Raw genomic sequence first — 17,254 nt, forward strand, 5'->3', positions numbered from 1 at the left:
TATAAATTTGGGAATACCAAGCATCCTAACAATATTGAGTCACCCTATCATGAACTTGGGCTCTTTCTCCTTTCGCTTAGATCTGCATTAGTTTTTTTATAAGATTTTGCAGTTTTCCTCACATGGCTATTGAATATATTTTGTTAAATTTATTCCTGAGAACTTCATTTTTTTTGGTGCTAATATGAATAGTATTGTGTTTTTAATTTCAAATTTCAATTATTCATTGCTTGTATGTAAGAAAACAATTGACTTTTGTATATTAACATTGTAACCTTGCCATAATCACTTAATAGTTTCAGCAGGTTTGTGCGATTTGCACAAATATGTAGACAAATTTTATATGTAGACAAATATGTTGTCTGTGAACAAAGAAAGTTTTATTACTTTTGGGTCTTAGCTGCTTTAGCTAGAATTTGTAGCAAAATGTTTAATATGAGTAGTGAAAGGAAATATCTTTGCCCCATTCCTAATCTTATTGGAAAGCATCTACTTCCTCACCATTAGGTATAATGTTATCTATGACATCTGCAGATATTCCTTATCAAGTTAAGAAAGTTATCCTCTATCCCAGATTGCTAACAGTTTAAATCAATAGGTATTATATTTTTGTCTTTTAATGTTAAGAACATATTTCTTAAAAAAGAAGTTTTAACTTTTAATCAAGTCTCAATTTTCTGCGCGTGATATGGTTACAGAATTTTTCTTTTTTGCCTATAGATATGCTGGATATAACATCAATTGAGTTTCAAATATTAAATTCCCCTTGGTCATGGGGTCTTTTCATCAACTATAGACATTTTTAATGGTTATTTTTCAAATATCGCCTCCCCAGCATTTTGCTAATTTTTTTCTTTTAGAACTCTGATTAGACAATTATCAAAGTTCCCACTGTTTATTTCTTGTATTTTACATTCTTTTCATTATTTTTATCTTTTTGAGTCATAGTGATGCACTCAGAAAACATCTTTATATTTATATTCCACTTATTTCTTCATGAGCTTCCAATATATTGTTTAATCCAGTTCTTGAGTTTTAATATTCAATTAAACATATTTTAATTTTTTTTTTTTTTTTTTTGGTTTTTGGCTGGGGCTGGGTTTGAACCCGCCACCTCCGGCATATGGGACCGGCGCCCTACTCCTTGAGCCACAGGCACCGCCCCAACATATTTTAATTTTTTGAAAATTATACCCAGTATTTTGTGAATTTCTCTGGCTGGTTTTGATAGTATCATAACTTTCTTTCCCTGAGAGAATTCAACAATTTTTGATGTAGATAATTAGGTAACATAGATAACAGAAAGCACCAGTCCCACTGGGCTGAGGAGTCAAACAACTGAAACTTGATAGACAAAATTTCAGAGCACAGAAAACCAAGGGAAAGTGAGACCAAAAACCTACATGACATCTTCTCTCAAGACATTTTCTAATTGCTAAGCTTTACACGTACAGGATGAAAGTTTAAGAAATCCAGTATAAAGAAGAATTTTTGCAGCTAAAGAGCAGAACAGAGATTTCAGTAGCTTCAGGGTGCTAGGGACGAGTTTCAAGTTAAATGTTAGCAATGGTGGAGAAACTATATAAATACCACAGACTCCTAGAAGAAGGAGAGACCACAGAAAAGCCATATCCTAGGAGTAAGGGCAAAAAAGAAATCATCTTTAACAAAGCCTAAAACCAGTGCTATACAGAACTAAGATGATCTACTTATACATGTTTATCTGTCTGAAGAAAACTGACTTAAGAAGAAGTTAAATCATGTAAACTTTTTTTTTTTTTGAGACAGAGCCTCAAGCTGTTGTCCTGGGTAGAGTGCTATGGCATCACAGCTCACAGCAACCTCCAACTCCTAAGCTCAAGCAATTCTCCTGCCTTTGCCTCCCAAGTAGCTGGGACTACAGGCGCCCGCCACAATGCTCAGCTATTTTTTGGTTGCAGCTGTCATTGTTGTTTGGCGGGCCCGGGCTGGATTCGAACCCGCCAGCTCAGGTGTATGTGGCTGGTGCCTTATCCATTTGAGCCACAGACGCTGAGCCCATGTAAACTTTTAAAAGTTTTAATATAAACTGGTAAAAAATAACTAAGATGATCTATTTATACCATATTTATCTGTCAGAAGAAAATGGACTTAAGAAGGAGTTAAATCATGTAAACTTTTTAAAGTTTTAATATAAACTGGTAAAAACCTACATGACAAAACTTACAAAAACCTACATGACGGGTTTTATCTAGTAACCAGTAAAAATTATGAGGCATGCTATATAAATAACAAAAACTCAGATAAAAATAAATGGTATAAATATTCCCACAGGTGATTTGGATTTGGGAGTTACCAGAGAGAGTTATTTATTTATGTATTTATTTAGAGACAGAGTCTCACTTTGCCACCCTTCGTAGAGTACCATGGTGTCTTAGCATACAACAATCTCAAACTCTTGGGTTCAAGCAATCCTCTTGCCTCAGCCTCCCAAGTGGCTGGGAATACAGGAACTTGCCACAATGCCTGGCTATTTTTAGAGACAAGGTGTTACTTTTTCTCAGGCTTGTATCAAACTCCCAAGCTCAGGCCATCCACCTTCCTCAGCTTCCCAGAGTGCTAGGATTACAGGCATGAGCCACCGTGCCTGGCCCCAGGATAGAGACTTGGTGCCTGTGGCTCAAAGGAATAGAGCGCTGGCCCCATATGTTGGAGGTGGCGGGTTCAAATCCAACCCTAGCCAAAAAAAAACAAAACTGCAAATAAATGGCTCAGTGAGTAGGGTGCTGACACCATATACCGAGGGTGGTGGGTTCAAACCTGGCCCCGGCCAAAATGCAACAAAAGCCGGGTGTTGTGGCGGGTGTCTATGGTCCCAGCTACTGGGGAGGCTGAGGCAAGAGAATCACCTAAGCCCAGGAGCTGGAGGTTGCTGTGAGCTGTGATGGCACAGCACTCTACCAAGGGCAATAAAGTGAAACTCTGTCTCTATAAAAAAAAATAAATAAATAAAATAAAATAACAATGGTTAACATAGTTTACACAACAAAAGAAAATAGGTAGGCATTGATTGTGGCAGGTGTCTGTAGTCTCAGCTAGTTGGGAGACTGAGGCAAGAGAATCACTTAAGCCCAAGTGTTCGAGGTTGCTGTGAGCTGTGATGTCATAGCACTCTACCAAGGGTGACATAGTTAGACTCTGTCTCAAAAAAAAAGAAAAAGAAAAAGAAAGATAGAAAACAGAGGAAAAGATGGAGAATTTTAGCTGATACTTGAAATCTACTTAAAAGCTCAAATGGAAATTCTAGAACTAAAAAGTATAACTTTAATTACACAGTTTGGGAGCAGATTTAACACAGTCATAAGTTAACTGGAAGATATATGAGTAGAAATTATGAAGTTTAAACTATATATAGAGAAGAATGAAAAATAAATACAAAGGAAGAATATATATAACAGTGGTTCTCAAACTGTGGGTCACGACCCCTTTTAACTGTATTAAAGGTTCTCAGCATTAACAAGGTTGAGAACCACTGATATAGAACATGATGAAATCCTACAACTTGTGTGTAAATCTCATAATAGGGGGAAAGAGAAAACAGAATAGTAGCAATATTTTAGAACACGTCAGCAGAAATTTTTGCACTGACAAAAGGTATCAAATCACAATTTTGAGAAGCTCTGTAGGAATTACAGGTAGGCTAAGTACAAAGACTCTCATACCTGGGGTCGTTATAGTCAAAGACAAAATAAATTATAAAAGCTACCTCAGAAAAATGACATGTTAACTTTCAAATGAGCAGCAATATAAAAGACAAATGACTTTTCACTGGAAAAAATGGAAATTAGAGGACAATAGAATATCTTTAAGATGTTGAAAGAAACTATCCAAAATAGCTAGAACTCTATAGAAGCAAAAAAGTTCTTCACAATTAAAACAAGATTTAAAAATTAAAGCAAAGGAATGACATTTCAGACAAAAAAATTGAAAGAATATATTGCCAGAAGATTTTTACTAAAAAAAAAACAAAATTAAAAGGGCTCAGCACCGGTAGCATAGTGGTTACGGGGCCAGCCTTTGGGTTAAAAATCGGCCTGGGCCTGCTAGACAGCACTGACAACTGCAACAAAAAATAGCCAGGCGTTGTGGCGGGTGCCTGTAGTCCCAGCTACTTGGGAGGCTGAAGCAAGAGAATCGCTTAAGCCCAAGAATTGAGGTTGCTGTGAGCTGCAATGCCACAGCACTCTACCAAGGATGACATAGTAAGATTCTGTCTCAAAAAAAAAAAAAAAAAAATTAAAGATAGTTGTTCAGAGACAAAAAATACTGTTTTCAGATGAAAGTACAGAATACAGAAAGAAACAAAGAGTTCTGCAAAGAGTAAATATATGAGTATATATATATATATATATATTTTTTTTTTTTTTTGTAGAGACAGGGTCTCACTTTATGGCCCTCGGTAGAGTGCTGTGGCCTCACACAGCTCACAGCAACCTCCAACTCCTGGGCTCAAGCGATTCTCCTGCCTCAGCCTCCCACGTAGCTGGGACTACAGATGCCCGCCACAACGCCCGGCTGTTTTTTGGTTGCAGTTTGGCCAGGGCCGGGTTTGAACCCGTCACCCTCGGCATATGGGGCTGGCGCCCTACCGACTGAGCCACAGGCGCAGCCCAATATATGAGTATATTAAAGTTAATATTGACTTTATCAAATAGTAATAAGAATTCATTGGGTATTTTATATATAGACACAAAGATATATATTTTCTTTTATGATATTTCAGATAACATATATCATATATAGATAAATGTAAATGTAATAAATATATGACAACAGTAGAACAAATTGGAAGGGTAAGTGGATTTAAAATGTGTGAAGTTCTTTCATTGTGAAGAAATAAAATTACTAATTTCAGAGAGACTCTGATAAGAATGCATAACATAATCTCCGTGGTAAATATTAAGTGACTGATTATAGGCTGTATAACAAACAAACAAGAGGAAAATAAAATATTTGAGTCACCCAAAAGAAGAAAGTAGGCATCAGATGAATGAGTGAGATAGGTCAGAAAAAAATATCAGAAGAATGAGATATAGAGAGAAAAAAAGGAAGGAGACAATGGGACAGAAATGATGTTTGAAGAGATAATAGTGGAGATTTTCCCCAAACTTGGCCTTGGAGATATCCCCAGTGATTTTCACCTCCTGCTATTCATTCTCCTTTCATCTGTAGTTTCCTGCCATAATGTATAGGGCTGATCCGTGTAAACAATAAGAGATTGTAAAAAGAATGGAGTGTGCCTTCCAATACTAGGCCATAAAGGACATTGCACATTCCATCTTGTTCTTTCATATCACTTTCTCAGAGAAGATTCGAGGAGACCAATGGAAGGATTCATGTAGCAAGGCATTAGGCCTTTGTCCAACAACCAGGACCAACCTGGCAGGCAAGTAAGAAAGCTATGCTGAAAGCAGGTCTTCCAGGTCCAGTCAAACTTTTGGATAACTGCATTCCTGGCTGACCATTTCTATTCAGCCTCAGGAGAGACACTGAGTCAGAACTATCCTACTTAAGCCATTCTAGGGTTTTTCATCACATATAAACTGTAAGAAATAATAACTGTTGTCTTATTTCACTAATTTTGGGGTAATTCACTATGCAACAACTAATAACAAAAACAGGTTTTTCAGACCTGATATTGGAGTGAGGCTAAAACAAAAACCTAAAACGTGGAGTGACTTTGGAAGTAGGGAGTGTATGCAACCTTAGTGAAAGCCTTGAAAAACATTTGTGTGCTTTTTAGTAGAAATTGATGATCTTTGAGGGGAGTTCAGGTGAGGATGTAAATGAAAGTAGGAAATAGAAAGATTCAATTACTGAATATTGGAGGAAAGGAAATCTTACCTGGTACTTGTAGTACATTTTCAAATGGTGGCCTCTTGTATTTCTTCAATTTAGAAAAATGCTCAGCCTTTACCTCTTCAAATACTGCTTTTACACCATCAATACCCTTGTGTGTATTCTTATAACAGATGTTGGAAACAATCTTTTCTCCATATCTATTAAAAGCTCTTTCCTGAGTTTTAATGTATTTACCTATCTTCATTGCATTTCAGGGTACTTCCTCAGTGGTATCTTTGCATTTATTCCTTTTATTATGACCATTGTAAGCTTTATTCAGTCTGTTAACTGTTAATATTTCAATGGATATATATTTTTTATTTTCATGATTTCGCAGTATAATTCTAATTAATTCTTCTTTAATATCCATCTACTTGTGTTTTATTCCTGCCTGCTTAATTCTTTGTGTGTTCTTTCTTTCTTTCTTTTTTTTTTTTTTGAGACAGAGCGCCCGCCACAACACCTAGCTATTTTTGGTTGCAGCAGTCATTGTTGTTTGGTGGGCCTGGGCTGGATTCGAACCTGCCAGCTCAGGTGTACGTGGCTGGCTCCTCAGCCGATTGAGCCACTGGCGCTGAGCCTGTGTGTTCTTTCTAATAACGTCATCCTTTTACCTTTGTGAGGCAGTTTAGTTTCTTCTGGAGTGAATTTTTGTTCTAAAGTTTGGTTTTATTGGCCACTTTCATAGCATTAGATTGCTCTATGGGGTTTGGAATTTAATTTGCAGGTTCAATGTGAGTGGGAAGATTATCTTTTATTTCTCTCTCTCTCTCTATTTTGCTCTCACTCTTGCTGTCTGTTCACTCTGCCCCATCTAGTTATTTTGACGTTGCCTTTCTCAGCATACCCCAGACCGACAGGGTGGAATAAGATTTTGTATTATAAATTATAGACTTTAGTACAGAGTAAACCGAGGCTGTTCACAGTTCTTCCACAAAACCAGCGGATAATATTGGGGTTTTTTCCTGGGACTTCCTTTTACTGTTATCCTGGGTTTTCTTTTAGCTTCTTCTGATTTTCATCTCCTATTTCAGATTTCTAAGTCTTACTCTTGCTTGACTTACTCCCTTCTTGTAGTGAAGCATTTACTCTTTGGGAAAGAGTGCAAGGGAGACAAATTTTAGAGGAATTCCCTTTCTTGAAAATATCATGATTCTACTCTCAGGTTTAATTAATATTTTAATTTTCCTTAGAGTTTAAAGGTATTACTCTATAGCTGTCTAGCTTTTTGTGTAATTGCTGAGAAATCTGATTCTAATTTTATTTGTAATATTTTGCGTGTGTGACCTGCTTTTTCTCTCTGTAGGATTTTAGCCTGTTTATATCCTGATGTTTTAAAATTTATAATGATGTATCTTGGTGTGATCGTTTCAGTAGCACTCAGGGTGAAATTCAGTATGGAAATTCGTATCCTTCAGTTCTATTTTTTTTATATGGCTTTGAATTACTGACAAAATGTATATGTCAGTTCTAGGATATTTTATTGTATTTTTAAAAATCATCTTCACTCATTTTCTGGAGCTCCTATTAATTGGTTGTTAGATTTTAATTTTTAGATTTCTTATTAGTTATTGTGAATAATGCTGCTATAAACATGGATCTTCAAGATCCTGTTCTCCCTTCTTTTGGGTATACACCCAGAAGTGGAATTGCTGGATCATATGGTAATCCTATTTTTATTATTTGCATGGATTATTTTTTTTCATCCTTTCACTTTCAACCTATTTGTGTCTTTAGATTTAAAGTAAGTCTCTTGTGGACACCATGTAGTTGGATCATGTTTTTTTAGCTATTCTGCCAGTCTCTATTTTTTGATTGATAAGTTTTATTTATTTAGGTTTAAAATAATTACTGATAAGGAGGAACTTTTTAATGTCATTTTCCTATGTCTTCTATATGTATTATTGCTTTTTTGTCCCTCATTTCCTGCATTATAATCTTCTTTTGTCTTCAGTTGATTTTTTTTTTTTGTGGTGAAATGCTTTAATTTCCTTCTCATTTCTTTTTGTGTATATTCTATAATTATTTTTGTGTTACCATGGGGATTACATTTAACATCTTTAAATTATAACATTCTAGCTTGAATTTATACCAGCTTAACTTCAATAACCAAAAAAATCTGCTTCTTTACAGCTCCATGCTCATCTCTTCCAATTATTAATGTCACACAAAAAAATGCATCTCTATAACCTGTGCATCCCAGAACATAAGTTAGTAATTGGTTTTGTAAATGCATTCATCTCCTAAATGATACAGAAAATGAAAAACAGAGTTATAAGCCAAAGTTACAATAATAGTAACTTTTAGAGTAATAATTGTGGTTTTGATGTATTTGTTTCTTAAATTAAGTAGAATACCAAAAGTGGAGTTATGAATTGTTGCTACCATACTACTAATTTTATTTTTCTCTCTTTTTCTTTTTTTAAGGTGGTTTTATGGTCCATGGCCTAGGCTAAAATGTGGCGGCATCATCATCGCTCAGAGCAACATCAAACTCCTAGGCTCAAGCTATCCCCCTGCCTCAGCCTTCTGAGCAGCTGGGACCATAGGCATACACCACCATGCCAAAGTAATTTTTCTATTTTTTTGTAGGGATAAGGACAAGGGAGTGTGGTGTGGGGGGATGAGGGGGTGTTGCTGTGTTGCTCAGACCGGCCTCAAACTCCTGGGCTCAAGTGATCCTCCTACCTCTGCCTTCCAAAGTGCTAAGATTACAGGTATAAGCCACCACTGTGCCCAGCCTTAGTTTTTATAATTGCCCTTATATTTATCTTTACTTCAACCATTTTTTTTATTGTTCTTTATTTTTATTTATTTTTTTTATTAAATCATAGCTGTGTACATTGATATATTCATGGGGCATCATTCACTAGCTTCACAGACCGTTTACCAAGTTTCACATATACCCTTGTAAGATGCACCGCTAGTGTAATCCCACAAATCCCTTTCCCTCTACCCACCTCCCCCCTCCCTCCCCTCCCTTTCCCCCTTCCCCCTATTCTTAGGTTGTAACTGGGTTATAGCTTTCATGTGAAAAACCTAAATTAGTTTCATAGTAGGGCTGAGTACATTGGGTACTTTTTCTTCCATTCTTGACATACTTTGAAGAATATGTTCCAGCTCCATCCATGTAAACATGAAAGAGGTAAAGTCTCCATCTTTCTTTAAGGCTGCATAATATTCCATGGTGTACATATACCACAATTTATTAATCCATTCGTGGATCTATGGGCACTTGGGCTTCTTCCATGACTTAGCAATTATGATTTGGGCTGCAATAAACATTCTGGTACAAATATCTTTCTCAACCATTATTTTTTTAATGGCTTTGAGTTACTGTCTAGTGTCCCGTTATTTCAAAGTGTAGGACTCCCTAGTGTTAATTGCAAGGCAGGAGTAGTGGTACAAATATTCCCTCTGTTCCTTTCTACTTCTCTTCTCTTGAAACTTCCAAAATGTATATGTCGGTCTGCCTGATTGTGTCACCCAAGTCCGTTACGTTTTGTTTACTTTTTTCAATTTTTTCTTCCTTTTCCTCAGCCTTGATAATTTCTTTTTTTTTTTTATTTTTTTTTTATTGTTGGGGATTCATTGAGGGTACAATAAAGCCTTGATAATTTCAATTGTCCTATTTCCAAGTTCCCTGATTCTTTCTTCTGCATGTTTAAATCTGCCTTTGAATGCTTATAGTGAATTTTTTATTTCAATTATTATACTCTCAAACTCCAAAATTTCTTTTTGGTTTCTTTTTAGGTTTTTTCTCTTTATTGATATTTCCATTTTGTTCATATATCATTTTCTTGACTTTCTCCACATCTTCTTTTAGTTCTTTGAGCGTATGTATATGAATCCTCCATAAATCCCTCCCAAAAATATAGATAGATAGATAGATAGTTTGGGATTCATGCAGGGTACAAAGAATTAGGTAACACTCAGCCGCCTGGGGAGGTTGGAGAAACAAGGGAAAAAGTCAGTGGGATAATTTCAGCCTTTTGGTCCTGAGGAGCGATTCCTTTTCCGTATCACTGATTTCTTGTCTTTGAGGAACATGGGTCATCGTGGTGACAGTGAAGATGTATGACCTGTGGCCACCTTCTTCACTCTCAGTTGTTTTATTCAATAAATGCAAAAGTGATTCTTGAGATAATGTCTCTCTTTTCTTCTGTGGTCTGAGTCTTTCTAGATTTACCCGCCTCTTAGAAAATCAATAAAATACATAAACAGTGTAGCGTCCCCTTCAGCTTGGCTCCTTTCCTCTTATGCCAACTTTTAAAACTATTTTACTATGGAACATGTAAAAATGTAACACATACACAAAAAGTAGACAAGTTGATAATGGTTTCTTCTGTATCCATCTTCAGGGTCAACAATTATTAATTCATGGCCAGTCTTATTTCATCTGAACTCAGTCCTAAGTCTCAAAATAAATAAACTAAACATATTACACTTAGAAAATTAACTAGACTTCTTAATATCATCAAATATCCTCAATCTTCAAATTTCCAATTGTCTCCTACTTGAAATACGTGTGTTTTTGTGTGTTTGCTTGAACCAGGATCCAAGTAACTTCCGCACATAGTGATTGATCGATATGTAATTTTTCTTTTAATCTACTGGTTTCCCTTTCCATCTCTTTTATCCTTGTAAGATTTTGTTTGGTTAAGAAAACGGGTCATTTGTCCTCAGCAATTTTTTAAAGTTCATAACTGATTTTGACTATTATATAGTTTATTTGATATGTTCCTCTGACCTCTGTAATGCTTGTGAATTGGTAAGACTATAGGCACTTTTGTATTTTCTTTCTTTCTTTTTTTTTATTGAGACAGAGCCTCAAGCGTCGCCCAGGGTAGAGTGCTGTGGCATCACAGCTCACAGCAACCTCCAACTCCTGGGCTCAAGCGATTCTCCTGCCTCCGCCTCCCAAGTAGCTGGGACTATAGGTGCCTGCCACAACACCCGACTATTTTTTGGTTGCAGCCGTCATTGTTGTTTGTCGGGCCTGGGCTGGATTCGAACCTGCCAGCTCAGGTGTATGTGGCTGGTGCCTTAGCTGCTTGAGCCACAGGCGCTGAGCTGGCACTTTTGTATTTCTATAATGACTTTTTTTCCCCAACCTCCCTTTTTTTGTGATATCATACATCTTTAATTATGATGTCATACATATTTAATTGCCATCAGAAAGTTATTCATCTTTCCTCCATAGTAGCTGATCTATTATTTTTGCTTGGGTCAGTTTTCCCAGTCCCAAGGTATGTCATGATTGGTTTGAGTCAATGACAATAATCTTGTTTTTCCTTGCCTCCAATTCTTGAGGTGACTCAGTCCTGAGAAATTATATATAAGGAGTTTATTAGTGTAAACAAAAGTTCTCTGAAGGCCAGGCGCGGTGGCTTACACCTTTTATCCTAGCACTGGTAGGTGGGGTGAGGGATTGCCTGAGCTCATCCGTTGGAGACCAGCCTAAGCCAGAGTGAGACAAAAAAATAGCGGGCATTGTGGCAGGTGCCTGTAGTCCAAGTTACTCAGGAGGCTGAGGCAAGAGAATTGCTTGAGCCAAGAGGTTGAAGTTGTTGTGAGCTATGAACGTTTCAGCACTCTATTAAGGTAGACAAAATGAGATTCTGTCTCAAAAAAAAGTTCTCTGAAAAAAGAATTTGGAGGAAAGAGTTTATTCAGTGAACAGTTTGCAAAGAGGGGGGAGAGACCTGAATAACACTAAAGTGTATTCCAGAGAACAGAGAGTTCATGTTTTTCTGCAAATGTTCTCTGGCAGTTCATGCAAATGTAGGATTAAAATCCACTTAGTTTCAATTGGCCAAATTTTAAGAGTTCTGAGTGAGCTGAAACCTGATTGGTTGACACAGCTGTAACCTGATTGGTTGACACAACTGAGACCTGATTGGTTGACACAGCTGAGACCTGATTAGTTGACACAGCTGAGACCTGATTGGTTGACAAAGCTGAGACCTGATTGGTTGACATAGCTAAGACCTGATTGGTTGACACAACTGAGACCTGATTGGTTGACAAAGCTGAGACCTGATTGGTTGATACAGCAGAGACCTGACTTGTAGGTTCAGGAGAGCTTTGGAAAATCTCAGAGTTAAAAAGGTGCAGGTTTTTCAGAGGAAACTCAGAATATGTATGTGACTGCTGGGTAGCAAATGACTGTTTGGGTCTATTTTAAACTTAGAATTTACCTCGAAGGGTTGGCTTTTGAGTTCACATGAGAAAAGAATTTTTTCTCCATCAAAAGATGAAAGTGCAAGAAGACTATTTTTTTTTTTTTTTGGCTCACTTCTTCCAGCTTGGAATACTGCTGAAGGAGGATACATTGCCTGGTGCTATATTATCTATATGACCTCAATCTCATTCTTGTTCTTTGTAAGTGATCTGTTTATATCTTGAAACTTTTAGAATTTCCTCTTGTCACTAATAGTCTTCAATTTCACTATAATGTGGCTGGGCGCCCTTAGCTCAGTGGTTAGAGCACTGGCCACATAAACCGGGGCTGGTGGGTTCAAACCTGGCCCAGGCCTCCTAAACAACAATGACAACTATAACAAAAAAATAGCCTGGTGGGTGTTGTGGCGGGTGCCTGTAGTCTGAGGCAAGAGAATGGATTAAGCCCAAGAGTTGGAGGTTGCTGTGAGCTGTGATGCCAGGGCACTCTACCCAGGGTGACAAAGTAAGACTCTGTCTCAAAAAAAAAAATCTCTGTAATGGAGGAGTTACAGGAGTTCCCCTCCCCCATCCTATCTCTTGTTTGGCACCCATCAACAATTTAAGGAAAAAAAAATTTCTCAAATATTATTTTCTCTCACCTGGAGCTTCCTATTTTCAGTATTGACACTTCAACTTCTTTTTTCTGTGTCTCTGGTTTTTAAGATTTATTTTCTTTAATATCTTATTCTGTGTTCTTCTGAGAAGTTCTGCAATTTTTCCTATACCAAGTTACTCTTTAGTTGTATCCATTTTGTTATTTAACAATCAGTTGTGTTATTTATCTCAACTGCTATATATAGGTATTTCTACATTTTTACAATGATTTCTTGTTCTTGATTTATATTCTGTTATTCTTCTCATGTTTCTTGGGAACTTGTGCTACTCTTTGAGATAATGTGCATTTAGGTTAGATTGAAAACCAGGTCCTAATTAGTGCGTGCTAGTCACACACCTTAGTGTGTGAGTTTAAGGAGAGGAATGAAAGAACCTGAGAGCTCAAAAACCAGACCTCACAAAACTAATACTAACCACTGTTGCCAATCCACCCATCCCTTCACTTTGTCATGAGCAACTACTGTATTTCTTATTTGTTTATTAGCTTTAACTTTGGAACTTTGTGTAATTCTTTTTTTAGACAGTGTCACTTTGTCACCCTCGGTAGAGTGCGTGGCGTCACACAGCTCACAGCAAACTGCAGCTCTTGGCCTCAGGCGATTGTCTTGCCTCAGCCTCCCGAGTAGCTGGGACTACAGGCGCCCCACACACACCCGGCTATTTTTTTGTTGCAATTTGGCCAGGGCAGGGTTCAAACCCACCACCCTCAGTATATGGGGCTGGCGCCCTACTCACTGAGCCACGGGTGCCACCCGAGTTGTGTGATCTCTTAACATTGATTTTCAACCTCCTGTATGAGAGTGGGGGCAAGGTCCCTTTCCAAGGGTAGGTATTCCAAGAGGTACATTGAACACTGAGCCACTCTTACAATTTATAGACATCATCTACCTCTATCTGGCTTAAGTTTTTTTTAAGAGATAAATCTGATTTCTGTGAGACCAGTGCCATCCGGACCATGCTAATAACAATGTTCTGACATTTATTCTCATGTCAAGCCTGGCTGTGTTTTTGTATAGTTTTATGTTCATTCATAAAACTCTCCTCTGCGTTTTTTTTTTTTTTTAATTTTTTTTTTTTGTGTGTGTTTTTGGCCGGGGCTGGGTTTGAACCCGCCACCTCCGGCATATGGGACCGGTGCCCTACTCCTTGAGCCACAGGCGCCGCCCTCCTCTGCGTTTTTAGCTTCTATTTAATATCTATCTATCTATCTAATATCTTTATATATATACAGATACATATCTACAAAGTTTTATTACAGAGCATTTTCTCCTTCGTTGCGTTTAATTCTTTCTTGATGAACAAGTTATGCTCTTCTTATTGCTCTTCTTACCGCACCTTTACATCCTATTCTATACTAACTTTCCAGGTTTACCTCAACACCTTGAAATTTTGTAATCTCTACAGGAACAAGATATGCAAAACTAAATGAACCTGTGGGTTATGGTTCTTTTCCATTTCATGATTGTTTCTCATTCATTTCATCAGACATTCTAGGACAGGGTCCTCAAACTTTTTAAACAGGGGGCCAGTTCACTGTCCCTCAGACCGTTGGAGGGCCTGACTATAGTTTAAAAAAAAAAACTATGAACAAATTCCTATGCACACTGCACATATCTTATTTTCAAGTGAAAAACCAAAATGGGAACAAATACAATCACACCGCCTCATGTGGCCCGTGGACCGTATTTTGAGAACCTCTGTAGGATGTACTGCAAGGACTGCCATCCCCCACACTTTTCCAACAAACATTAACAAAACAAGAACAGCGGCATTAACACAACTTGATGACTTCTGTGATGTTATATATAGAAATATTAAAGCATGTACTTGTTTAATACAAGAAAACAATTTGGGTTTTGTTTTGTTTCTTTGAAAGTAAGAGAAAAATTTGCAGGTGGATATAACTTGGAAATTAGAGTAATATAATGAATCATAATGAATTATTCTTACAATTTCTCAAGTATAATTTATTGATATTAATATGGTCCATAGAGCACTGGTCTCACAGAAATCAGATTTATCTCTTAAAAAAACTTAAACATAAATCAAAATGAATTTACATAGTATTTAATCTCCACCAAAGGAAAAAAAAAAAACCTATACTTATCTATTCTTTGAAAACTTTAATAAAATGTGCCATACATATAAAAGAGAATGTTCATAGTATAACATACGAGTGTATCACATTTGTTCTTAAAAGAAATGTCATTAAGACCAGGTATTCAACTGGTTCTTTTTCTAAGGACTTGAATTAACTGTGCCATCTATTCTCTTGCCCTCAGGGTACAGGGATTCTTAGGAAGAATTTGATGGGATTAGGGGTGAGGAGAAGTTCCCTAAATATTTAGGTAAGAAACATAGTTTATATAGTTCGTGTTAATGTTCTGCACAGTTGAATATAGCATACATGGGAAGCACTAAGTAAAAAGGCGTTTTTAGCTAGTATAAATTTCGTAAAAATAGTAGAATATCCAAGTTTTCGTATCTAGGAAGTTTGAACTGAGAAGAGACTTCATGGCCAACACCACCATCATCACTTTTAGCGTTTGCATTACACTGTGGGTGCAGTCAAGCTGATCGTTATCTATTATAGTGTCTGATTCCTACCTCAGGAATTGCTTTGTTGGATCATAACATCTTTTAGATATTCAAGAATCTCCCACTGGGAACTGATGACTCCAGGAGGGATCATGTCTATTTATTATTAGCGCAGTTTCTGGCACATAATGTGTTCAAGAAAATGTCTACTGAATAAACGTTAAACAATAAACATTGAAAAGAACATAGGGAAGGATAATTCTAATACTTAAAGCTCAACTAACACTTGTTCAATAGATTGACAAGAGTAATCAACCCATAATGTCCTTAACCAAGGAGTACGACCACTTTAGGCTAACATCACTCAGGCTCTTGGTATCCTTCCCCCCCCCCAATTGTTATTGTAGTTGATTATATTGTTAGGGGTGGTGAATCTGGACTTGAATTCAGAGATCAGCAGAAAGAACAGTGCCATTTTAACGAGATTCCTATTCTCCAAGTTAATATTATTTAATTCTTTTAGTTATGATTATAATGCTTATGATCTACCAAGCTATCTATGAATTAAAAGGATAATTAAGGATGCTTACTTTTTTTGGTAAGAGCATATGTAAGCTTGTTAGAACTTTATTATGGTATTATCTGCGATTCAGAAGTGAGAATCCCAAGTGTGAAGTGTAATTCCCAATAATATTTTATTTTTAGGAGAAAGTTTCTATGCGTTATAGTGATCTGCTTTATAATATTTGTAACCAAGGTGGAAACTTCATGGCCAACACCACCATCATCATCACTTTTAGCATTTGCATTACACTGTGGGTGCAATGTAATTAATCACTGTCTTTAAACTATTAACCAAGTGTTAGATACCTGTTGCATAACCCTGAGAAGCACAGAGGTTATGCTCTCAGCTGGCAAATAGCAGTCAGGACTTCAGATGGATCAAGTATTTAAACCATTAATCTAGATTCCTTATCCCCAGTAATTATCCCTCTCAAGTATAAAGTATTACAGATTCCTTTCCTAATCAATGATTCTCCTTTCTCTTGTTTGTATTTTCTTTTTCTTTCTTTTGATGATCTTCTTTCCTGTTTCACCCACCTGCTTTATCTTTGCTAACCTCAATGTTCAAAACCTGAAAGAACAAGAGAACACTTGGGTGTTGTGTGATGTGGATGGTGGAAGAGGAGGAGAAAGAGATAAAGTAGATCCAATTAATATTTTCATTTACAATTTTTCTAATTCTTCTATAACAGAATGAAGGCTTGCAAGGTTTTGTAGGTGAATGTATATATGCAAAAGTAAAAATAAAGTTATAATGTGAATACTGGGGGTGGGGTGGGGTGGGAGATGCAATTTCATAACCTGAAGACCAAAAATTACATCAAAACAAAATCAACTCTGCCCATGTTCCCAACTATCTTTTTTTTTTTTTTTTTGCTGTATAAAAAAATACTGTTCGTCTGTCTTTCCTCTGTGATGTGTGTGCTTGCCTGTTTTGCATGGAGATGATGCGAAGAAAGAGAGAAGAGGGACAGCACAGGATAAAATCCTTTTGTAAACATGGTCCTCAATCCATAATAGCATCCCTTTTGGTATTTACCAAAGATTTCTCATTGTGCGTTTATATAGACATATGAATACAATTAATGTGGATTCTCCTTATTTGCCTTTTTAAGGTGGAACGGTGCAGCCCAGTAGGTACAGTAAGAAAGCAATCTTCTAAAAGACAAAAGGATTCCTTCGTATACTTTTTATTACAGGATGAAGAAAATCTCGTGTATGGTTACAAGTCACTTTGAAAAATGAAAATTACTTGCAATACACACTTCAAAGTTGGTAAAAAGCACAAATGCCATGCATGTTCCTTTAAAAAAAACGGAAATAAAAAGTTCCATCGTAGTCATGCTTTTAATATTTTCGTATATCCTTGCGCCTGTTTTGTTGCTGCTGCTATTGTTTGCTTTTAACAGTTGTCACCATACCCCCCCCCACC

This window comes from Nycticebus coucang, chromosome 3 (genome assembly GCF_027406575.1).
Source record: "Nycticebus coucang isolate mNycCou1 chromosome 3, mNycCou1.pri, whole genome shotgun sequence".
Classification (NCBI taxonomy): Eukaryota; Metazoa; Chordata; class Mammalia; order Primates; family Lorisidae; genus Nycticebus; species Nycticebus coucang.